The sequence below is a fragment of the Manis javanica genome, chromosome 2 (assembly GCF_040802235.1).
Source record: "Manis javanica isolate MJ-LG chromosome 2, MJ_LKY, whole genome shotgun sequence".
NCBI lineage: Eukaryota > Metazoa > Chordata > Mammalia > Pholidota > Manidae > Manis > Manis javanica.
The window spans coordinates 43,146,775-43,173,596 of record NC_133157.1 but is presented as its reverse complement, the minus strand read 5'-3'; positions in this window follow the sequence as shown (position 1 = coordinate 43,173,596).

Below are 26,822 nucleotides of genomic sequence, written 5' to 3'. Positions count from 1 at the left end.
AATATACCAAGCAGTATAATACTGTTTGTCTCTCAGTGAAATTCTTGGCCTCTTCTGCCCTTATAGTACACTCTACAGTATTTTGCAGTTACCACTGAATATTAAAGATTAAAGTCCAATAGTAAAAGAAGTATAGGCAACAGAGGTTTCAGGACCTTGGAGAGTGAAGATGAGGGCAGGATGCTCACAGAGCAAGAACAGTATAAAGAGAACAAAACAAAGGAAAAGAATACTAAGTATTAAAAACACACTCAGCATCTTTGAATAATCTAATACTAGGAGTCTGCAGTAAATGTCAACCCTTATATGTTACACACACTTCAAGTTATGCTCTTGTTTTCAGTAAGTTTCAGGCTGGTTTAGAGAAAAAAAGTGTTTCTGACCCATTATGAAATCTAGCATAGATAGTAAAAAGCAGTTAAGACTTGTTATGATAAATTTTTACTAAAACTTTTTCTAATCTATGAAAAATATGTAGAGAAGTTCCAAAAAAGAATAAATCACATATGTATCTTCTCTACTGATATTAAATAGATGATCAAAATTTGCTATATTTTATTGAGGTATACTTTTCAAGTAAAGGACTACAAATACAGCTAAAGTCAAAATCCTTATCCCTCTCCCTCTCAACTAGTCTCAATTATGAGGGGACACTCTTCAGATACACTTGGTGTGTATCATTTCCTGGCACCTGCACTGTCCATTTAGCCTTCTCACTCTACAACTTTGGGCAGTCAAAATACATCTAGACCTTAAGAAAATAGAGGTGGATATAAGGTGGTATGTCCATGCCACCCTCCCTTCTAATTCCCTCCATCTTAAGGATATGACTTTAGAGCCTTCATCATTAGTACAACAGCTCAGGATGTCCCTCTAATGCTTTCAGTAGGCCCAGATACAACATTCTAAATATAGAATTAATTATATAAAATCTTGTATTATACCTTTTCCTTATTTATTTACATCATTATTACTGTTAGTCAATGTACTTGGGGGCCTCATTTGGCTCTATACAACATCTGTATGTAGTTCTGCTGTGATTTTTTGTGTATTTGTAGATCTTAAGTTGTTTACTAAAACAGAATACTATTTTTCCTTCTTTTCCTAAATTATTTGTATACTGCAGCACATTACAGTGGTTAATACATGTAGGCACTCAGTAGACATGTGCTTAATAAGTTACACATGAAGTTTATTGCATGAATGAATAAATTGATCAAACAAAATCTACAGCCAATGCTTACAAAGCCAGAACTCAAACTCAGGACTTCCCAAACCAACTATATAGTACTTTCTACTCCACCAAATTAAAGATCAGAACAGATGGTAGACACTGGAATATTTTGTTCACATTGTTGGGATGTAAATGTAAAAATGCTTTACTAGATTAACATGTCTTGTTTGTTTTTAATATATCCTCATTCTATATTCGATACAATCTTAGGTAACAGAAAAATACAAGGCTGAAATTCTACAACAACTAATGTCAAATGATTCCTGTATTTTTTTTTTAGATTTTGGTTTTAGGAGTGAAGCAAATGTATCATGGAAAATGAATGCAGTAGATCATTACACAAGCGATCAGTCAGCATCTTTGCTTATGCATTAAGGTTACTGAGTGACTAGCTCAGATTTATAATAGCTGAATTTCATGCCAGCACAAAAACCACAACCTAGCCTGAGTTATCATGAGACATTAGGAAGAAAGTATGGGGATAATATATCCATCCAAATGCTACATAAACGGAAACACTGTAAGAAAGTTGGCTGAACACCTTGATAACTTAATTCATAATGACTCTAAAAAGCCATACAGTGATTTAGGGGAAATAATGAATGCCAGATAAAGATATATATAATTTAAGATATGTATGTATAATATATATTTCAGTCTTTAAACACAAGCAATATATTAGATTTGTCTACAACTGCCTACTAAAAGCTAAAATGTTCTGATATGTTTCTGCTTCTGTGAAGACATCCTTATACAATTTCATTAGTTACCAAGTTTGAAAATTTATCTTTCTCGAATTTTTCTAAAGATAATTTTTGGTGTAATGAGATTATATTGCCTTTCAATGAAGACAAACCAATCCTATCACATACTAGGTATGTTACATTAGGTAAATTAATGAACTTCTCTAAGGTTCAATTTTCTCAGCAAATCAAATTGGCTTAATTACACTGCCACAGAAACAAGGTAATGTATTCTCCAAAACCAGAGTCATTTTTAGCTTGAGAAAACCAGTTAACTACATTTCCCAGCCTCCTTTGTAGTTAGTTTGGGGATGTGACCAAGTTGACCAGTGAAATGCTGGTGCAATGTAAATAAGCCCTTTATCAGCCTGGTCCTGTTGCTTAAAATCTCTTATGTAATCTTCCAGTCTTTCTCATGCTTCATTCACTTGCAAATCGTATTTCAGTGGATGACTGCAAGGTCATAGAGGGTGGCAGAACCATAGGATCAAGAAGCCTGATTCTGAATTATTCTAATGAACAGAAATTGCTTGTTCAAGCCTCCATTCCCTAACTCCCACTTACCCAAGTTGAACTGATAGAAGTGAGAGAGTTTTACTGTGTTAAGCCATAACATACTATGATTATTTGTTACAGCAGGTACCCTACCCTAATACAAATACAAATACCTACTTAAAAGAAGTATTAAAAAGGTATAGTTACTAAGCAAGTTAATAACTATAAAAACCTTATTGTAGTTTAATACAGTGTCTGATACTTAGTATTAAGTTAGTTCTTCCTCTCCACTCAGCAGGGGCATCCAAAAGTATCCAGCCTTGACTTTTCAGTTTTACATTCTTCAGTCTTTATATTCCTGACCCTTTTGCAGTCATGCATCAAAGAATAAATACCTTTAGAAATAGTAATTGATTTTACAATGATAATATACAGTTGAACCTTGAAGGATATTTTTTTATTATTGAAGTCATTATCTCTTCTTACCTTTTCATCCAACTCTTTTTGACACACATAAGTAAATGGAAATACAATTTGGGGAACAAATGTAATTCATAATATTCATTTGAACTTATGTCATAACATTTAAACCCTAGCTTCAAATTCTTTCTGGGTGGCTTAGAACAAATCTATGACTCACAGAAATTTGTATAACTGAATCAAAGTACACAGTTGATACCCAGGTAAATACTGTCCCCACCCATACCCATAGAAAATGAGTAGGATAGCAAAATACCTGTTAACAATTCCAATTAAAATACTTGTAAAGTAATTCCAAAATAAGCCAGGATGCTTTAGTCTATTTTGTTTAATATTCCTCTTTAGAAAAACCCAGTTTAAACTGAAAAGAGTCATTGATACAGGCTGAGGGAATTTAGGGTCTGAAACACTCTAAAATGTATTTTGAATTACCCTGTGTGCATTTCACACTTTGAAATAAGTGAGGAGTTTTATATATACATATATGTTTGTCAGCTTCCTGACATTAATTCAACTATTTTCAGAAGATTTTTTGCAAAAGCTTTACAGTTGTGGCCTCTACATTTAGAAGACAAATATTCCTGAATATTTGGCTTCAACTTTAAAAATTCAAGAATCAGTGTCATGTTCCCATTGGGTGTAATTGTCTAAGACACACTTTTATTTAATGCCAACTGTGAACCAAGTCTAAGACACACTTTTATTTAATGCCAACTGTGAACCAATCTTGCAAAGAACTTTGTTGTGTTATTCACTCCTCATGACAACCTTTTGAGGTTGATGGCAGCAGCAATCACTATGTTGCACATTAGAAAACTAAGACTTAATCTTGATCTTGACTCTAAAGCCTGTGACGTTTCTTGTCCAAATGATGCTGGTTAATAATGAGCATACAAACAATAAATTTGCTCTGGTCTATTTCTGCTGTAAATGCAAAATTGCCTCTTCTTTCAACTCTACCAATAGTGTGTGTTAGTTTTCTGTGTTCCTATCTATTGCTTTCTCTCCTTGCCACTCACATCCTTTAGGCATGATAGTGAATGGTATGTCCTTTTACTATTTGCATGTCACACACAAAAAAAAAAAAGAAGGAAAGAAATGACCATTTTCTACAACTCCATGGAGCTTTGATTATTAACTCTAAACACACTCCAACACTGCCCACAGCTTTGGAAATGTTGTCTTATACTTTTCTCATTACCACTCAGCAGCTTATTCCAACTTAGTCACTTTTGGTTGTCTGTACCTGTTGAAAAGATGATCTGATGCCCACACTTGATTCTTGTTGAGTCCCTTTGCTCAAACTCTGGATGCAATGCCTAAGGCAATGATGTAAACTCCACAACTCAATATGTATACAGTTGGTTACAAATTCCAAATCCTCTAACCACCAACTAACACTGGATTGGGTCATAATTAAAGTCAGTGGTTTTATTGTAAGTCCTATAATTTTAAGTGCTGCCTTGACATCTTTAAGTCTCACAGGTCCCCAAAGGCCTAACTGTGAGTTCCTCTACTCCCAACAGATATGTTCCCAGCCCTCACCTGGTGGGAAAAGCTTCCCACCTGCCTTGTTACCCTAAAAGACAGACCAGCTTCACTCTCAGTCCTCAGTCTAATGAGATTAATTTCTCTGCCAGCCCACAAAGTTATTTAAACAATCAAATCACATCCTCCTGCAGGAAACAGAGGGCACTCATCACTCCTGTTACTACAAGGACTGTGTCAACAATTCTTTCTGGTTCCCCTGTATGGCTTTATGTGGTGTGCAGTTTTCTCTTCCCCCAGGCTGTTAGTGTGACCAATAAACTACTGTCAGTCTCATCTGTCAAATGTAGGGTATCGTGTTCAGCCATCTCATACTATTATGAAAGAATTCTTCTTCATCAGTTAGGTGATAGGAGATAATAAGAACAACTATACCCAGCATTTAGTTCTCACAAGCATATTTGAAAAAAAACACACTACAGACTATTTATTACCAATTCATGTTAGAAAGGACATTTTAACTACCAAAATTAGAAAAGACAATCTCAGGACAAAGAACAGTTATTTAAATGGAAAAATTAACTTGAACAATTAGATTTAATCTCATGAAAAATTCACTAGTAGTGATTAGAAAAAAGATGGTGGAGTAGGAAGGTGAGGTGAAAACCTACACACACACACACACACACACCATGGAAGCAACTACAATAAATACAACTAATCATGAAAATGACAAGAAGACTACAGAACACACCACCTACACCTGGTGAAGAAGAGACAACAACACAAAGAAGGGCAAAATGACAGAAGCACAATATATCAGGACAGAAAATTTTAAAAAAGAAATTCAACCACAACACTGAGGAAAACAATCAACTATCAAGAGAAAAGTGTAAGAGAGAAAGAAAGGAACAGAAAGGAATTACCAAAGCAACTAAAAAACAACTAATAAAATGGCAATAAGTAAATACCTATCAATAATTACCTCAAATGTAAATAGACTGAATACACCAATCAAAAGACATAGGGTGGCAGAATGGATAAAGACCCATCTATATGTTGCCTACAAAAGACTCATTTTAGATCCAAAGACATACATAGACTAAAAGTGAAGGGATGGAAAAAGAACTTCATGCAAATAATAGGGACTAAAAGCAGGAGTAGCAGTACTTACATCAGACAAAATAGACTTCAAAATAAAAGTAACCAGAGACAAAGAAAGACATTACATAATGATAAAGGGATCAGTCCAACAATAATATATAAAAATTATAAACATCTATGCACCCAACACAGGAACACCTAAATATGTAAAACAAATACTAACAGAACTAAAGGGGGAAATAGACTGCAATTCACTGATACTTTAACACAATATTTACATCAATGGATAGATCAAGCAAACAGAAAATAAATAGGAAACAGAGACACTAAACAACAAATTAGATTAGATGGACTTCAGAGATATCTACAGAACATTCCACCCAAAAGCAGCAGCATACACATTTCTCTCAAGTGTATATGGAATCTTTTCCAGAACAGATCACATATAGGCCACAGAAGGAGCCTCAGTGAATTAAAAAAGATTGAAATTTTATCAAGTAACCTCTCAGACCAAAATGGTATGAAACCACAAATACAAAGAAAAAAAAACCCTACACATAGAGACTAAATAATATGCCTCTAAATAATCAATGGATCAATGAATAAATCAAAGGAGAAATTAAGCAATACATGGAGATAAATGAAAACAAAAATACAACAGTCCAAAATTTGTGGGACATTGCAAAAGTGGTTCTAAGAGGGAAGTACACAGCAACACAGGTATACTTCAAGAAACCAGACTAATCCCAATAAACAGTCAAAACCTAAAATTAAAGAAACTAGTAAAAGAATAACAAATGAAATCCAAAGTTAGTAGAAGGATGAATATAATAGAAATCATGGTAGAAATAAACAAAACAGAGAAGAATAAAACAATTTTAAAAAAATCAAGTGAAACCAAGAGCAGGTGCTTGGAGAAGATAAACAAAGTAGACAAACTCCTAGCCAGACTTATCAATAAAAAGGAGAGGAAGGACACAAACAAAATTAGAAGCAAAAAAGGAATAGTCAAAACTGACACTATTGCAATATAAATTATTACAGAATTCTATGAAAAATTGTATGTCAATAAACTGGACATCCTAGAAGAAATGGACAAATTCCTAGAGAAGCACACCCTTCTAATATTGATGCAGGAAGAAACAGAAAATATGAACAACTAATTACTAGTAATGAAAATGAATTGGTAATCAAATAATTCCCAACAAACAAAAGTTCAGTACCAGGTAGCTTCACAGCTGAATTCTACCAAACATTTAAAGAACTAATATCCAACCTTCCTAAAGTATTCTAAGAAATAGAAAAGGAGGGAATATTCATAAACTCTTTCTATGATGTCAGCATTACACTAATACCAAAACCAGACAAAGACACCACAAAACAAATTACAGACCAATATCCATGATGAACATAGAGGCAAAAATCCTCAACAAAATATTAGCAAATAAAATTCAAAAATACATTAAAAGGATCATCCAACACAGCCAAGTGGAATTTATTTCAGTGATGCAAGGATAAAATAATATTCACAAAAATCAATGTGATACACCACATTACAAAAAAAAGGATTAAGACCACATGATCATCTCAATACATGTTGATAAAGCATTTGACAAAATTCAACATCCATTCATGATAAAAACTCTCAGCAAAATGGGTATAGAAGGTATATACATCAACATAATAAAGACCATATATGACAAACCCACAGCTAACACAATATTCAATGATGAAGAGCTGAAACCTTTCCCTCTAAAATCAGGAACAAGACAGGATGTCCACTCTCACCACTTTTATTCAACATTGTACTGGAGGTCCTAGCCATGGCATTCAGACAAGACAAAGAGATAAAAGGTATCCAAATTGGTAAGGAAGAAGCAAAACTACCATTATTTTCAGATGAGATATTATATATAGCAAATTCTAAAGCTTCCACCAAAAAACAAATGGAACTAATAACTGGATTCAGTAAAGATGTAGGAGACAAAATTAATACACAGAAATTATTATGTTCTTACATACTAACAATGAACTAGCAGAAGAGAAATCAGAAAAGAATTCCATTTATAACTACATCAAAAGAATAAAATACCTAGGAATAAACCTAACCAAGGAGGTGAAAGACCTGTACTCTTAAAACTATAAGACACTCAAGAGAGAAATTAAAGAAGACACAAGTAAATGGAAATCTATCCTATGCTCATAGATAGGAAAAATTAATATTGTCAAAATGGCCACCCTTTCCAAAGCAATTTACAGATTCAATGCAATCCTTACCAAAATACCAGTGGCATTTTTCAATGAACTAGAGCAAATAATCCTAAAATTCATATGAAACCACCAAAGCCCCCAATAGTCAAAGTAATCCTGAGAAAAAACAAAGCTGACTTCAAGGTATACTACAAAGCTACCATAATTAAAACAATAGGGGCACTGGCAATCAATGGATCAGTGAACAAATCAGACCCATAGATCAATGGAACAGAACAGACAGCCCAGTTATAAACCACATGTATGGTCAATTAATGTACTACAAAGGAGCCATGAATATACACAAAGGGAAAAGACGGCCTCTTCAACAACTGGTATTGGGAAAACTGGACAGCTACATGTAAGAGAATGAAACTGGATTACTGTCTAACTCCATACACAAAATTAAACTCGGAATGGATCCAAGACCTCAATGTAATACATGAAACCATAAAACTCATAAGAAGAAAACATAGGCAAAAATCTCTTGAACATAACTAGGAGTAATTTTTTCTGGTCACATCTCCTCAGGCAAGGGAAACAAAAGCAAAAATGAACAAGTGGGACTACATCAAACTAAAAAGCTTCTGTACTGCAAATGACACCATCAGCAGAGCAAAAGGCAACATAGAGTATGGGAGAATATATATGTAAACAATTCATGCAATAAGGGGTTAACATCTAAAATACAGAAAGAACTTATAACTCAACACCAAAAAAACCAAATAACCCAATTAAAAAATGGGCAGAGGACCAGAAGATATTTCTCCAAAGAAGAAATACAGATGATCAACAGGCACATGAAAAGTGCTCCACATCACTAATCACCCGGGAAATGCAAGTCAAAACCACCAGGAGATATCACCTCAAACCAGTTAGAATGGCCACTATCCTGAAGACAAGAAATAACAAGTGCTGGCGAGGATGTGGGGAAAAGGGAACCACCCAATACTGTTGGTGGGAATGTAAATTGGTTTAGCCACTGTGGAAAGCAGTATGGAGTTTCCTCAAAAAACTAAACATAGAAATACCATTTGACCCAGTAGTTCCACTTCTAGGAATTTACCTGAAGAAAACAAAATCTCTGATTCAAGAAGATATGTGCATCCCTATCTTTATCGCAATGGCCAAGTTATGGAAGCAACCTAAGTGTCCATAAATAGATGAATGGATAAAGATATGGTACATATACACAAGGGAATATTATTCAGCCATTAAAAAAAAGAAAGAAATCCTGCCATTTGCAACATGAATGTACCTAGAGGGTATTACACTAATTGAAATAAGCCAGGCAGAGAAAGACAAATATACCATATGATTTCATTTATTTGTGCAATATAAAAACAAAATGAAATGAACAAAATGGCAGTAGACTCATAGACACTGAGAAGTGACTGGTGGTTACCATGAGGATGGGGTTGGGGTGAGTGGGTGGGGAGCTGAGGGGGAAAAGGGGATAAAAAATTCTCAATCATAATGTAAGTTGCTGATTGAGATGGTAGCATATGGAGAATACATTCCATAAGATTTTGTAACATCTTCTTATGTTGCAGATACCAACTGCACTATGGGGTGAGGATTTAATAATATGAGTAACTCTTGAACCACTGTTATACACTTGAAACCAATATAACATTGTATATCAACTATAATTCAGTTTAAAAAAAGAAAGAAAACTCACTATACTGTCCTCATTTTTTCTTGCGCTGCACATTGGTGAAAGCATCAGAACAGACTGGCACAGTCTATGGATAGATGTGTGAGAAACACTGAACATGTGTCTATAATAATTTACTATTACTGGAAACAAACTGACTTTTCTGCTGCTCTTGTCTTACACCTGCATATGGCATATTCCTAACAGCTGCCAAGTTTTGGTAAAACAAAGGATGCAATATTTGGACTACTGTTAATATCAAATCAAATTGCCCCTTAGCCTAAGGGTCCTGTTGGCGACCTTGGTGACCATCAAACCATTAAGTATTTTGTTACAGATATTGCCTTAAATTTGGTCCACTCTGTTCACTCCACATGGAGATTTCCATATATATTTAATTCACATGAATGACTAATTATGTCATTTAGACCTCAGACAAAACTCTTTGGCACATAAACATATCAGTAGGACCTGAGCAAGGTTACTTTAAAAATTATTCATGGGAACTACCTAACATATTCAACAGTACAGAGCTAGTTAAATATATTTTGACACAGCTGTATATAGGAAAATTACATAACCATCAAAAAGAATGTGTTGATATGAAAAGGTGTCCCAAAAAGGTTGTAAATTTGAGGAACAGATACCTAGTATGCCCCAACTGTGTAAAAAAAAGTAAATTAAGTAACATGTAGATATATGTTTGCATTTGTACACATGTAAAGAATAAAAAATGGCTAAATGTCACCTCTTCAGCAAAGGACAATTATCAATTGAGGACCTACAAGTGCCTGTAGCACAGCCAGTCAGAGGTGCTGATTAAGCAATATCTATATAATTTAGATTTTAGATTCATGGATTATCAAAGTGAAGTTTCTTATGAAAATATAAAAGCCTAGAGTAGGTTATTTTCTTGAGAGAGGTCCATCTAACCTCCTAAAAGGCCAGTATCATAAGGTAAGGCCAGGTATGGCCAATTTGTCACTGAAAAGGTAATTTTGGTGTACACTAATGCTTTGTCTAATACTAACCAGAGCACTCATATAATGAAAGATCAGTATTGGACATGAAGACAATGGCCTCATAGCACATGTGTAATATCCGGGTTTGAATAGCATCACAAATAATATACCCAATGAGGTAGATTTTGCTGTGCCATGTAACTCAATCATTGTAATTAACTAGTTGGGAAACCTTCTTTATTACTGCCCATTTAAGTATTTAAGACTCTCAACATAGAATAAAATATTTAGTTTTCACTAAACAGTTAATACTGAATAGATCTAGAAATACAAGTTCAACTACTTAAGGATAATCCAGGCCCATGACAGAAAGATCATATCATCCAAGTAACTTGGGCATCATCTGTCATGTTTAATTTGTTATTATAGAGCCCATGCTTATAGTTCTTCACTCTTTAGTAAAAGGTAGCTTAATTCTTCTGGTTACCAATTGATGGTAACACTCCAAATTTCTATTTTATTATTCTCAGAGAGCCTGTGGTTTCAGAATTTGGACAGGGCACAGCAGGGATGACTTGTTCATAGCTCTAAAATGTTAAGGGCTGGAATCAGCTGGAACAAGGGTCACTAAATCCTTATTAGTAAATATTTTAGGCTTTATTGGTCACATACATGGCCTGTTGTACATTTATCTTTTTTTATTGTTATAATTCTTTAATATGTAACAATTAATTCTAGCTCATACATCTCACAAAAATAGACTACAGGCTATCTATAAATTGGCAGAGCCCTAATCTGGAAAGGTTTCACTATAATGTCTATCCCCTAGACTGGGATGATTTAGAAGCCAGGTTCAATTTAGATTATTGACCAGAGCATCTATACACAGTGTCTCCATGTGGCTTGGGCTTTTCACAGCCTGTAGCTGGGTTCTGAGGGACAGTGTCCCCAGGGAGAGGATCCCAAAGAGCAAGCATTCCAAAATAACATAGAGAAATCTGCACATTTTTTTTAACTAGCTGTAAAAGCCACAGTATTTCTTTAGCCATATTTTAATCATGACAAGTGAGTCAAAAAGACCAACCTAGATTCAAAGGAGTAAGAATAACACTCCATCTCTTGGTGGGAGAACAGCAAGATCACATTGCACAAGACCATGTGAGATGGGAGATACAGTGTGGTCATCTTTGGAACATACAATCTGCCAAAACCCTTCTATGATTTACAAAGTGTATATGCATATAAAGACATATCTATGTCAGTATCTGATAGCAAGACTATGGTACCATCTTTCAATCAGAACACTTATATATGTCTGTGACTCACTGCCTGGATACTCCCTTGTGATAAATTCTGTTCCACAAAGAATAAAATTATTATATGGCTGCAGTATTTCCTTCATGTAATAGAAACCTAAACCTGTATTCTAGAGTGAACATATGCACTATCTCTAAAATATTCAAGACCTATATAAGTATTTTCTAGATATTCCCAATCCAAGGTTCCACATTATAACTGGCACATAGGTTAAGGGAAAATGCCAATAGAACAACAAATAACTAATTCAAAGTAAAACTTAAAAATTCAAGCAAGTTCATTGTTTTAAAAAGTATTATCATTTTCCTACATTTAAATTTTCTGCTTAACTATTTTCAGGATAGATTCTGTGTCGTGTATTAATCAGAAGCACCTCACAAGAGGAAACAAATTACTAAGAAACATCAATCTGGCATGATCATAGCTTTTAGATCAAATTTCTCTCCCCCTTATATTTGGTGTTTAGCAGCATGTCTTCTCCACAGAGAGAAATGGTTAATGTGTTCAAGTTATAAAAAGTCTCTTTTCAAATAGATGTACTTTATATCATGTGCAGCAATACATAAGCCTCATTTTTTTTATAGTGAGCAGGTACAGCTCACTCAGTTTTTATGAGACTTTTTTAATTTGTGACATAAATTAAATTAAATATTTATACCAGAGCTGCCAAAACAAAGACAAATAGCTCTAGCAAACAATTCTCTTAATAAAATTCAATCACTATAATGCAAACTGTTGTCAAAAGGGTAAATGCAAGTTAACTTTTTTAAAAGTTTTGCTTCATGATCCATGGAATTAATAACTCATGTCATGAACACTGAAAATTGACTGGCTCTTTATATTCTTTGTACTCCTTTGTGTTTTTGCAAGCTTTTTTTTTATTTAATGTCCATCTTTCTTGCAAGGGGTTCTTTTGGAGTTAAAAATATAATTATATTTTCTCATCTAATTAAAATGTCAATCATTTATTTTGGCATATTAACTATAATGGATGCTACCCAAGTTTTCCTTCATTTAGATTCTGATTTTGTCACTCAAAAATCTATGCTTTGCAACTTGGCCAAGATTTTTTCCCCTCATTAGCATAAAACATCTTAGAGTCCTGCTGGTGGTGCTTTATCTAGTGCAGGAAATGATTTGGATAATAAACAGCTGGAAACCAAAATGTTATATATTGGCAGGGGAAGAAAAACAGATTAACAATTATACAAAATGAATATAAACATCCTTTCTCTACCATCCCTTATAATTTTATGTATTGAGTTTTAGAATTAAAAAAATGAAAAAATCCAAAAAAGCTTACTGGAAGATACTCTACTGGACTATTTTTCTCTTCCTCTTTCTTCTATTTTTTTATCACTTCTTTTGATTTTCTGCTTTACTCTGTACTCTTTGTCTATTCTATTAGATGATGTGGTTGAACTAAATGATATTTAAAACCATTTCCGGCTTTAATATTTCTGATATGCAAGAATTTCTTAATATATCCTAGAGGTTCAAGGATAGCAAATACATTAGAGGAACAAGCATGGGAGATCATATTTTCATTTTCCTCTTTTTCACTTTATTCATGAAAATCTTTTCTCCCATTCTTTTATTTCCATTCTCTGTGCCCTTTCTTTTGCCTTCTCTGTTTCCTGCCAAGCTACAAATAAAATTTTTCTCTTTTACATAACTTGTTTTGATTTAAAAGCAACTGAGATGTAACCAATGTCACTCTTACCTATATGTAATTACATTATATATTAGATGTACTGGATATTAATATAGTATATATATATTTACATACAGTATACTTTGTGTATATAACTTATGTATACATTTAAAAATATGGGTCCCCCCCACTGGTCCTGAATCACTTGTCTTGCTATTTCTCTTCAGGCCATTCTCCATTCAGGGAAGAGGGAAAAACACATGAAGAAAATATTTATATACTTAAAGTCTTATATCCCAAATCTCCCGTGTTTTGCTCTTCTGAAAATGACACCTTTCCTTACCTACATGCTGTGTAATTGCTGAGCTATTATAGGATTGAAAATGAGCAGGGAAGTTGACAAGAACTCAACTGCTAGCCATGGATAAAATTCTGACATTTAAATGATAAGACATAAAGCCATTACTGATCTGTGCAGAAACCAGATGATCTCTAAAACACAAGACGCTCCTAACTACTCATGGGTAATTGAACCCCAAGAGTTATCACCCCTAATTTATGGAAAATACAATTGAATCAGGTTAAGTAAAAAATAAAGCATGAATATTGTATTAATATTTGCAAATTACTCTCTAGTAGAACAGTATAAAGAAGCCAATTAACACATTTAAAATACTTATCTATGATATCAATGATGAAAAGTTTTACCTTCACAGTGGATGGACCGTGGTCTAAGAAAATAAGAAATATTTATATCTCAGGAAGCAAAAAGTATACTGCTTCTCCTCCAAAGTCTGTGATTTGGAACAGCACCTGTTTTTGGAGAACAGCTGTTACCTGAGATGAATGCCAATGTACCGGTACTTTTTGTCTCAAAATATTTTAAAAGCAGTTGCCCCTGTCTTTTTAATTCCAACTCTGCATTGGCATACACACACTTAGAGGTGAAACACTGAGCAGATGTCCTGGCATATGTATTCTGGTTTGTGGATATCTTATGTAAGCTCACTGACCTCATGTCTGGTCTCCTTATATCCCAGCAGAAATATTCAAGGATTAGGCCTTTCAGAATTTAGCCTCATTTGCCTAGGAGATTTGGTTACACTCAGTCACAATTTCCAAACTAAAAACCACTCAGTGTTAAAGAAGTCAGACACACTTTGTTCATCATAGCTCTAGGACTCAGGGTCAATTTTGACAGAATCTAAAATTAACAGAAACCCTTTTGTCTGAACGATTTTTAAATCAAATCCTACAGCCAAAGTGTGTTTGCTACAAATGTCTGCCTTTCTTAATAGGAATCAGTACCATCCTATGATATGGATCAAGAGGCTGACAGGTATGAAATTAATTACTCTATTAAATTGTCTTTTAAGAAGGCAGCTTCAATGAAATAAATGTTTCTTGGTTTCCCACCTCCAAATCCTTTATTTATACAATCACTTTCTGAAAGCTAATACTCAACAAATCTCATCTCTGCTATGTTCTATTCAAAAAATAAAAGCTAACTGGATTAAAAGTACTTTTTAAAGACAAATATAAATATGGCCAAGGATTTGACTCAAGTAAGAATTTTATGCTATTGCTTATTCAAATTTTATGCAAGCCTATATGGTCTTCACAACTTTTTTGAATACATAAATTGATTAATGTAAGGATTATCACATAGTAGGTACTCAAAAAATATGCACTGATTTTCAAAATTCAAGATTTCCATTGTTCACCTGATATTTCAGACACAGTAAACTTACTCAAAATTGTGTAAGCAGAAATTAAAATTTTCATTTGAGAATATACTGTTACTCTAAGTAATCTGAAATCTTTCCCAAGCCTTCCAACTCTTTAGAACAAAAATTTAAGGCATGGAACTATTAATTGCTTTATCTGTGGTGTTACTTTGGCTGAATCTACAGTTAAGACAGGTACAACCTTTTTGTCTAAATTATTGTCAGTAACAACTCATTAACAAGTAACTTGAATAAATTAGTCACCTATTTATCCCACATTGACCCTTCAATTTAGTGAAATAATCAAAACTGGCACATCCAAAAATTAACCATTAATTGAGCCTAAACTATCCAAGAGAAATATGGATTTGTTAAAAAAAAAAGGGGGGGCTGTTAGTGATTGATGCTTTGTACAAAGAGTGAAGCTAGTACAAGTGGCTTGGCAGCTATCCACCAATGGTTAGGGCAAAAACATACATAAGTGAGTGGATTTTTTGGTTCATAAAAATACATAATACACTTGTATTATCTGTCTCCTTTGTACCAGAGGGAACTTTAAAAATAGTTGCAATAGAATAACAAAAACTAGGTACCTAGTAAGTGCTCAATAAATTTGTTAGAAAGTGAATGTTTTTTTTTTGAGTAGACATATTAAAATGTCCTACTAATAGATTCCAGGATATTAGAACAGATGCTAATCTAGTCTTTACTAGGTATCCATTACTGCAGTTGCTATTAAAAAAACAAAAAAAAAGAAAAAAGAAAATTACTATGAGATAAGAGGGATATCACAAGATTATAAAAGAATCAATTCTCCAAGGTGATGTAAAAATCCTAAATCGAATGTACCTCATAACAGAGATTCAAAATACATAAAGAGTAATGATTTAAAAAACTAAAAAACAGAACCAAAAAAAGAGTTTTCAAAACTGTTCTTGATATATGGCTTTGAGATTAGTTCTATTTTGGGTAATCTGACAGTAAAACATAGATGTTAAAAATACAGGCTTTTTTAGGCATCCTACAGTATGGGAGAATATATTCATAAAAGACATATCTGATAAGGGGTTAACATCCAAAATATATAAAGAACTCACATGCCTCAACACCCAAAAAGCAAATAACCCAATTAAAAAATGGGCGGAAGATCTGAACAGACACTTCTCCAAAGAAATTCAGATAGCCAACATGCACATGGAAAGATGATCCACATCGCTAATTATCAGGGAAATGCAAATTAAAACCACAATGAGATATCACCTCACACCAGTTAGGATGGCCAACATTCAAAAGACAAGGAACAACAAATGTTGGCGAGGATGCAGAGAAAGGGGAACCCTCCTACACTGCTGGTGGGGATGTAAATTAGTTCAACCACTGTGGAAAGCAATGTGGAGGTTCCTCAAAAAACTAAAAGTAGAAATACCATTTGACCCAGGAATTCCACTCCTAGAAATTTACCCAAAGAAAACAAGATTACAGATTCAAAAAGACATATGTACCCCTATGTTTATCACAGCACTATTTAAAACAGCCAAGATATGGAGGTAACCTAAGTGTCCATCAGTACATCAATGGATAAAGGGGAGGTGGTTTATATACATGAAATATTACTCAGCCATAAGAAGAAAGGAAATCCTACCATTTGCAACAACATAGATGGAGCTAGAGGGTATTATGTTCAGTGAAATAAGCCAGGTGGAGAAAGACAAGTACCAAATGATTTCCCTCATCTATGGAGTACAACAACAAAGCAAAACTGAAGGACCAAAACAGCAGCAGACTCACAGACTCCAAGAAGAGACTAGGGGTTACCAAAGGAAAGAGGTTATGAAGGGTGGGTGAGGAGGGAGGGACAAGAGGATTAAGAGGGATTATGATTAGCATTCATAATGTAGATGGGTCAGGGGGAAGGCAGTATAGCACGGAGAAGACAAGTAGTGACCCTATAGCATCTTACTACACTGATGGGCAGTGTTACAATGGGATAGTGGGGGGACTTGATCATATGGGTCAATGTTGAAACCAAAATGTTTTTCATTTGAAACCTTCATAAGATTGTATATCAATGATACCTAAATTTTAAAAAATTCTTTTATACAAAGTAGGCATCTAATACACATATATTAAGTCAATTGTGTTGAAAAAATATACATAGGCATTTTTGAGTTTGACGAACTTGGTTTCAAATTCTAGTTTTGCTACTTAATACATAATTTTGGTCTACTGTTTAACTCTTTGTTCTTACTTCATCACCAGTTGAATAGGAGAAATAACTTTACAAGAGTTACAAGATTACTCTGGACATTAAATAGTGCATATAAAGAAATTAATACAGTGCCTAACACACTGTAAGTACACTGTAAATAACTTAAAATATAAGAAAAAGAAAACCTTAAAGCTGCTGCATAGGACAGGTAACAAGACATAGGTACTTGATAAATATAGAATAATGACTTGAAGGTCAATCAGTTATCCCTTCAAAGTTTGAGATTTTCTGTCTTTTAAAGAAAGTTAAGCCATGGAATTTATATTTAAATTTATAAATTAGTATGTGGATAATGTGCATTTTTTCAAATCTAATGTATAACATTCCAATATCCAAAATTTGAAACAATTTGGTAATATATTTGTCTTTATTTAAAAAGCCAGAAAATTGGGGATATTTCAACATTTATTTAAAATGAGTCACATTAATAGCACAAAAATCAATAATACTTGCTCCTGTACAGCTTTCTCATGTGACATGTTCAGAGAGTGACCCAGGAAATGACAACTGGAGCTTGTACTGAAATAAATGTGTTCCCATCTGGACTATCCTCTCCATAACATCCTCTCCACAACATGCATGTTGGCTATCTGAATTTCTTTGGAGAAGTGTCTGTTCAGATCTTCCGCCCATTTTTTAATTGGGTTATTTGCTTTTTGGGTGTTGAGGCATGTGAGTTCTTTATATATTTTGGATGTTAACCCCTTATCAGATGTGTCTTTTATGAATATATTCTCCCATACTGTAGGATGCCTATACTAGTGTTCAGTGCATTTTCTTACTGGTTCTCTCCCATTGATTAATTTGCCAAGTCATTTGGATCAAGGACATGCACAAGCTCTAGCACCAGATACTCTGTTCTTTTTCTTCCTGTGTCTACCTTCTCAGTCTCTGCTGCAATGTCTTTATTCACTTACTTGATTTTTCAATACTATTTGACAGAATCTTTTTCTATCCTTTTTTTCTCTCCTACCTAAGAAATCTCCTTTTGTTTATTGTTTTTGTTGGTTTTGATTTTATTTTTTGCTTTACCACAAGTCAATTATACCCACATTCAGAGAACCTATATTTTATTGAGATTCTCTGGTCTAAACAATATAGTCACTACAATAATATAATCACTAAGAAATATAAAAACAAAGCAAAACAGAATGGACAAAACAGCAATAGACTCAGACACTGAGAAGTGACTAGTGGTTACCATGAGGGAGGGGTTGCGGTGGGTGGGTGAGGAGGGTAAGGGGGATAAAGGGGCACAAAAATTCTCAATCATAATATAAGTTGGTCATGGGGATAGTAGCAATGATAGTTTATGATTCTGTAACATCTTTTGGTGTTGACAGATACTAACTGCACAACTAGGGGGTGAGGATTTAAGAATATGGGTAACTGTTAAACCACTGTGTTGAACATTTGAAAGCAATATAAGACTGTATATCAATGATACTTCAATAAAAAATAAGTTAAAAAAATAATAATATAACCACTAAAGGACCATGTAAGCCTGAGCAAAGAGGACTATGGCTGTGAAGGAGCCAGGGCAAGGGCAGGGAGTTGGGAACCCTGGAGTGCCAAGGCATCCACAGGAGTAAGCACCTGAGGACCAGTTAACATTCCTCTCTCCAACTAGGCATCTCTCATGTGGAAGACCAGAAACAAACACCATTGCATGCAATTTGGAACACCAAGGAAGGTGGATTTGGTAAGCCATTGAAGACCTTCTACCACTTTAAGCAGCTCATGTGAATGACTGGTGAAGAGTTAATGGTCTAAGATTTAAGGCAGGCCTGTGCAGATGTGATACACATTTGTCTTTCAAATGAGCAGCCATATCTTCGCAGGGCACTCACTACAGTAGCAGTGGTTTTGCCCACACTGTGATGTAACAACTATACTTTCAAATCAGGCAAACTACAAATCAATCCTAATGTGGGTAGAGGGGGGCCCTTTACTGGACTTCATTGAATGCTTTGGTAACAAGAGTTATATCCTTAGCAGACATGGGTTGTTTTTACTAAAGAACACTCTCAATTCCAAAAGAAACCCAAAGCTTTTAGAACAAAAGAACACTATGAAGAGAGTGCTTCAAAAAGCAAGATCTCAATAATGTGGCATATTAGAGGCATTATTGTAACTTGGTGAATTTTAAACTAAAATAAAGAAAGATATTTGTCCTAAGTCTTTCTGGCTGTGAAAACACTCATGATGACTCAGTAAATTCCAGGGTACACCTCATTTACTATCAAGGGTCAATAAGTGGAGCGATAACTCAACTCCATTGTCAAATGGCTCCCCTCTAGTGCCCACGAGGCAGGAAAAAGCAGAAGAGAAAAATCACTCCAGAATTCAGTATAAAAATAAAATATTTTTCTAAATTATTGATCTCTTTATTGAGTAAGAAAAAATTATTAAATAAGATTTCTCACTCAAGCAATAGTAATGTCCATCAGTGAATACTGTGACCACTTTTGACCTTGGTCTTTCTTTTAATAAAATTTATATAACATTGCTCACATATTTACTGAGTAAAGATCTATAGATCCAAATTAACTATGCTGTGGTAAATTTAGGTATTGGGTTTAATATTGGCCACAATTTTGATGATCTAAGATGTAAGAATATGACTTTTTTTAATAAACTGCTCCAGGTAAACACAAGACTTGCAAAGCTAAGAGAAAAAGATTTATCCCTCTCCCCACCCACCAAAAAAATTAAAGTGCCAATTAAATAAGTTCTTGGCTTATTTTTAAATCTTTTTACCTTTTCTCTAATTTCAAACTTTTCTTAAAAACTTAAAAAACATTTGCTATATTGCTTCATATTTCTAACATCAGGGACGAACTTCACCTTGCAAGGTTCAAAGAATTTAAAGACCAATCGTTCAGAAAAAACAATTTTTGGGGAACAATTTTGCTAACTAATTTAAGTTAGCACCTGACTTAAAAGCTAACAAGTTAACAAAACTTAACAAACTTAACAACAGGCAGAGTGATCAGGTGATGGATCGGGAGTCCAAAATCTAAAGATGCATAAATGGGGTACAGCAGATTCTTCCTATCTCTATATATTAAACTAGATGTTACCAAGACAGCAATGAGTATGTGTGAAAAATCACTAGGTGCATCAGAAAGTGAAGAGAAAAAATTGCTGACAGACTGGAAACGGCAAGAAAAGATGGATGGGACACAATGACAAGATGAGCTTGCGTGGTAGGCTTTTTTAGTGCACATTTATTTATTTTATGACTGTATTAGTAATACAGTTGAAATGCTATGATCTGATTATATCCTGAGTATTCAGATAACATTGCTTTTATTAGAAGCAATAACCCGAGCCTTTTTTTTTAAAAATCTTTTTTTGTTGTTCAATGAAGAATAGTGTTAAGTGCACATGGGGAGAAAATAAGAGCATTTCACTCAGGGTTGCTATTTGGAAAATATCCAGATTAAGTTACAGCACATGGGAATTTATGGTTGCTGGAACTTCAGAAGCTCATTTCGTGGCTGTATTTCTTCCTTGGGGTTGATGTGCACTTTTAATACATTAGCTCTCTATATAATGAAGAATCCATGCATAGAAGCCCATAACAACGAACTGGCTGTACTCTTTGAAATTTGCTGAGTTTGTAAGTAAATTTAATCCTTCTCTGTTTGGTTAAAGAAGCAAAATCCCCCTTTCTTTTCAATACCCAAAATATTTATTCCATGATTCAAAACTTATGAATTTCATTTCTACTTTGAAACTTCTGCTGTTATTTTTATAATACAAATATTAAAGTTATTAAAATAGATGGATAAATAAGGCCAGAAAATAGTCCAATGATATTTCCAAAGCACCAGAGTCAAGAAATGTGAGATTACAGCACTAGCATTGCTGTTTACATGGTGCTTATACTTGGCAATCCATTCACAACTGTTGTTTTACTGCTGTTATTCCTGTAAGGTAAGCTACAATTAGAGTCAGTCTTTCTAGTCTTCCTCTGAATATGTGGAGGGCAGTGGCAGAAATAACCATCATATTAAAACATCATACCCAAATATCTTATTTTTCAATTTAGAGAAATATAAGTTCATTGTGGTATCCTGGGTGAACAGAAACCACAGGATAATTTTAGCACTACATGTAACAATAATTTTTTTCAATGGTATAGCACTTGACATTTCTTTCATATCAAAACAGACATGCTATATTCTAGGAAAAAAAGTGTAATATTTGAATTATTTTTAAAGATAAAGCATGATGTCAAAGAAGTAGTTTTAATTATATTTTATCTGCCAGGTCCCTAAGATATGCTTTCTCTCTCTCCTCTGCCTTCAGAAGCATCCTGGGACAAAGTTGGAGAAGCCTTATCCTGAAGAATTCTTAAGAAATCCAGCAAGACAGACAGTGTTTATCTTGGAACTTTCTGGTCCACAGGTACACCAATAGGAAACCTACTTGGAAGAGATCTGGCACTGGCACTAGCAGCTGTTAGGAATTGAAGCCAAGGCTTTACCCTTACTCTCACACTCCTTAACAGAACAACAGGGCCATCAAGCTAGACGTCTAAGGCCCCTTTCACCTCCAATATGATCTGTATGGGGAAAGCAGGGGGTGTAGAACTTCTGCAAGATCAGAAAGAGGTACTTCTTCCATGTTGCCTGAGGTAAAAGTGAAGACATTTGGTCTCCAACTACAAGTAGAAGACAGGTAGGTGGAGGGGAGCTGTGAGAAACTGTGCTAGGAGGAAGCAGTATTGTTAGAGTGATTATTGACTGTGTTACATGCTTTATCACATTTAGTTTCACAATAGCCCTAAATGTAGACAAAATTTCCATTGTACCAAAGAGTATACAGAGAATCAGAAGTGTAATTTGCAAAATGTCATACAAGGGATTCATGGCCTGACTCTTAACCGCTTCACCACACTGCTTATGCTTATAACACAGATGTAAGAAAACAGAAATGGATGCTGCTTGGCTAGGGACTCAAGATTTGTAAGCTTGTTCCTCAGACAAAACAAGAAGCTACTTGGTGCCATGAGGTCAGAGGTTCAACATTCTTTCTCCACCAACTTTTTCAAATAAAAGGGAAGAAAGGAAGGGAGAAAGAGAAGGAAACAGCTCATGGTTTCCAAATTTTCTCACAAAGTGTCATTTTTTTAGATTAAATTTTGAATCCCTTATAAATGAAAATGCTGGGTAAGGGGCAGACTGGGTTCTGAGATACTATCAGTCATGTGTACTGACTGTGCATGAACTTCTGATCCCACTTTGAAGAGGAGGGAACCTGGAGCACGGTGCCAGGGCAGCAGCACTCAGGTCTCAACACTCATTGTCACTCCACTGTGCCTACAGCAGAGATAGAAAGCACAGGTGGTGTTTCTGTGACAAGCCAAGGATGATCTGAGAATTGGATTCTTTGGCTGCTAGTAACAGAAATATCCTTGAGCTAGGACATACATATGGGAATTAACTATCACAAGAATACAGGGTGTCTGGGGGAATCCTCAAGTAAAACATGAGCCACCCACTCATGAGCTACAGCTAACCCAGTAGTAGCTCCTCTATCTCTCTGCCGCTGCTCAATTCACTTGTTTCTGTCCATTCTTCTCCCTCAGTGAAGACTGGCTTTTACCATTTCCCGACTTACACAGGGAAAAGGATCACTGCCAGTACTTCCCTGGCATACATCTCCTCCATTCCTACGTCAGCCACACACACATGTATTAGGACAGTGGAATCTCTTAGACTCAATTCAATATAATTAGCCTCCCTTGGGTTACTTGAAGCCATGGGGCAAAATCGTACTTAAGAAAACAAACTGCTATTCTTATAACCATATGAATGACAGGGAGGAGAAGAGACTTACCAGAGAAGAGAAATTCACTGAGAACTGGAGATATAACCCAACTAGGATTCACTGTAGAGAGGTAAATACTTTCCAGGGAAACCTGGATATTCATGGATCTATCAGTATTTTTTTTCTTCAGAAGACTCCAAAGGCAGGATTTTATTACTTGGATGGTTAGGCTACAACACAATTCCTCAAACTGTAGAGAATAATGCTAATGTTGTGGTTGTATTGAATATATTTATATCCTTCTTTCTCAAAAGGTTTTGAGGCCACTTACAAAAAAAGAAATATGACTCTATTAATATGGATATGGCTACAGAACATTAAAATAATGTGTCTAAATTCACTATCAATTTTGATGCCAAACCCACTGTTAAGACCCACAAATCTCTAGTCCCTGAGTTAGAGACTTATTTGTGTAACTTAGGAGAACACTACAGATGGAGCTATCTGGGACATTCACTGCCCTATTATATCTGTCAAACAACATGTTCTCTCTGCATACTTTACATGAGGCCAGGAGAAACCTTTCCCCTCCTCAGTAAGAATAACAGCCTTTGCACAATTGAGCTCACAAAAAATTCCACCTGCAAAATCTGTAGTTTCATGGTTAAAAGGCTATCAATTTCTATTGAGTACACATAATGCCAGAAGTGCTTGGTTCTGCTTACTTTCATTCATTCATTCATTCATTTACTCAACAACTATTTAGTGAGTATGGCTACTCAGCAGCAAGTCCAATCATGTGAATAACAGGATAGATAAGAAACTGCCTCTGATTTGAGAATCCTCACAACTTCCTAAAACAAGAAAATATGGCAAATGCTATGCTATGATGCATGGAAGCAGAGAGCCAAGAGAATATAAAGGGGGTTGGCCAGAATGATTCAAGGAAGGCTTGCCTCTTTGAGTCTTCAGTGGTGCTCTAAGAGAAGCAAAGAAGAAAGGAAAAGAGTTTTTGGCAAGAAGTACAGCAAGTTCAAATTACTAGTGTGTTGAAAGAACAAGACAAGTTGGAATAACTGTAAATAAATAAGGCTCCCATGTAGAGTTAGGGAAGATAGTGAACAATTGTGAGATAGAGGACAATAGGTTGTCCTCTAAAGTCTTCCTGAAAGGAAATAATCATGAACATATATCTATTCTCAATATGAATATTCACTTACAGATCCCAGTGGGATTATGAGTACTGAAAATCTACACGCTCTTTTTTCCTGACCTCACCAATGTTTCCGTAATATTCAAGACCCTTACTTGCAACCAGGGACCCTGATCTCACACTTCTGGGCTCCATGTAAGCTCTTAACCACTACTGTTAACAGTGTTCTCAATGACTTTATCGCAGGAAATGAATTTCTCTCAAAGGCAACTCTTCTTGAAGCCAAGTCTCCCTAGGTTTCTAAAGCACCTAAAGCTTTGTTGCTTTAGGACATAATATGAATGAATGCTGAGCAATATTATGATATCACAGTACTTTACAAATTTCTCCAGAGCAGGGTACCATCCTGCTCATTCCTCCAGCATTTACCATAGTAGCCCTCAGATTCTACCATAACCCCCTCCCCAGCAAATACTCAATCTTCCTATAGTTTCTTTTCAGCTCTATCCCATCTTAAAATTCTTCCTGAATCTGAGCACATCATTGGACGTGTTGATGAAGTTCCAGGCTTTTCAACTTGAGAAACACTTCAGTCCATCCAAAAGCTTGTATGGCTTCAGAATCTTTTGTACCTCAGTAGGCCAGCTTATTCCCCACCCTATTCCACAAAATTATTTTATACCTAGCCTTCTTCAGGCCCAGATCTAGGCCCATTGTTCATGAATTACATTCATAATTATACGTATTAAATAAATTCATTTTATTTACTACAGATAGCCCATATCTTTCTTATTAGTGTTCTGCCATTTGGGCCCTCAAATCATCATGATTAATGTACCATTTTAACATTAAAGTGACATCCTTCTAGCTAAAATAAAAGTGACCTGACATTTTCTTCAGCCTGAGCTAACTCATCATAAGGAACAATAAAATTTCTATCATAACTTTTTAAATGCAGAATATGACTGAGGCTACCCTCTCTTTTTAATATGGTGGATTCCAGGCTAAGTAAAAAATCCCTTTAAGATCTTCTGTATAGACATGTAGGAATTCCATGGGCCTTATAATTGAGGGATATAAGAGTCTACAAAAAGGGCTAAGCCATCTCTTTCCCATTTCTAGAGAGGACATATGAAGTAACATTAAATATACAGAAAGATTGAGGGTAAGTCATTTGTGCTTTAAATATTAAGTCCTCTTCTCTGTCCATGAATGAGAGATATAAAATTTCTCTATCCCTAGAGTTCTTTCAAACAAAAATAGTGTATATATTTCAGCTTACTTATTCATATTAAACTCTACTTTCACCTTGGATATTTACTGGTAACAGGGTTATGGCTCTTTTTATTGGACTTTGGGGTATTCACTAGACCTGGCTGCCATCATACTTCCATTTTCCTCACTCATTTTAAATTTCATCACCATTTTCCAAGTTTGAGATGTCTTGCTTCTAATATTTAAAATACCATCTTCATCAAAAATCATTTATCAAATGATGGTATGCCTTAGAGATAATGTCAGGACTCTCAACAACTTGGAGATTGGGGTGGATTGTCTCAAAGATATTCAAGCTTTTATTACATCAGGATAAACAATCCCAGTGGAGAGAAAAAAATCCTTAAAATATATTTTGAGCTTAAGCAGATTCCTTATTTTTAAAATTCAAGTTAATCACTGAGGTATTTTACACTCTGAAAGGCTTCCCAACTACAGAGGGATCAACTCTCACCTTACCTTTTCATTTTTTTTTTCATCAGGAGTCAAGTCATTTTATCACAATCTACAGAAGCACTATTTTGTTTGCTTTTCAAAATGAGACTTTCAAATATATCCTTAAGGATCACTCACAAGTGTAAAAAATCACGTGGCTCAGACCCAATGAGCTAACACTAGCTTCAGTTAGTGAATAGAAATGTACCGAAAAGACAATATAAACTAGACTTTTGCCAGACAGGAAATAAATAATTACAGGAAATAAATAATAGAGATGAAATACCCATGAGATATGTCTGAGAAAAAAAAATGTAGAGGTTTTGAAAGCAACAAAGAACACTTTCCTTGAACATATTTATGATCAAGTTGTAGCCCTTCAGCATTTTCCAAAATGACAAGGAATAAAACTTATCTAACAGAAGCTTGGAAGATCATTTGCAAAACTCTGGTGCTTATCCTATGTACTACAAAGGCCATTTTGAGAAAAGGCACTTGCCACTACTAGTATAAAGATTCCCTCAAATGATTTGTTAGAGTAAAATCTGTGTAAAATACTTCCATTTAATATATACAAATATTAGAATGCATGTGGTTTGGTGTTTTTTTTCCCTTAACTCACATGAACAGGTTCATTATATACCAGAAACTGTTCACACTGATTGTTAATGACTCTGTACAGATTAAAGGAAGGCAAGGAGGACAACTAACATTTATATAGTGCCAACTGCTTTGGCAAATAGTTCACCTACAAGATTTTATTTGATCCTCCAACAACACAAAGGTATACAGTTTACC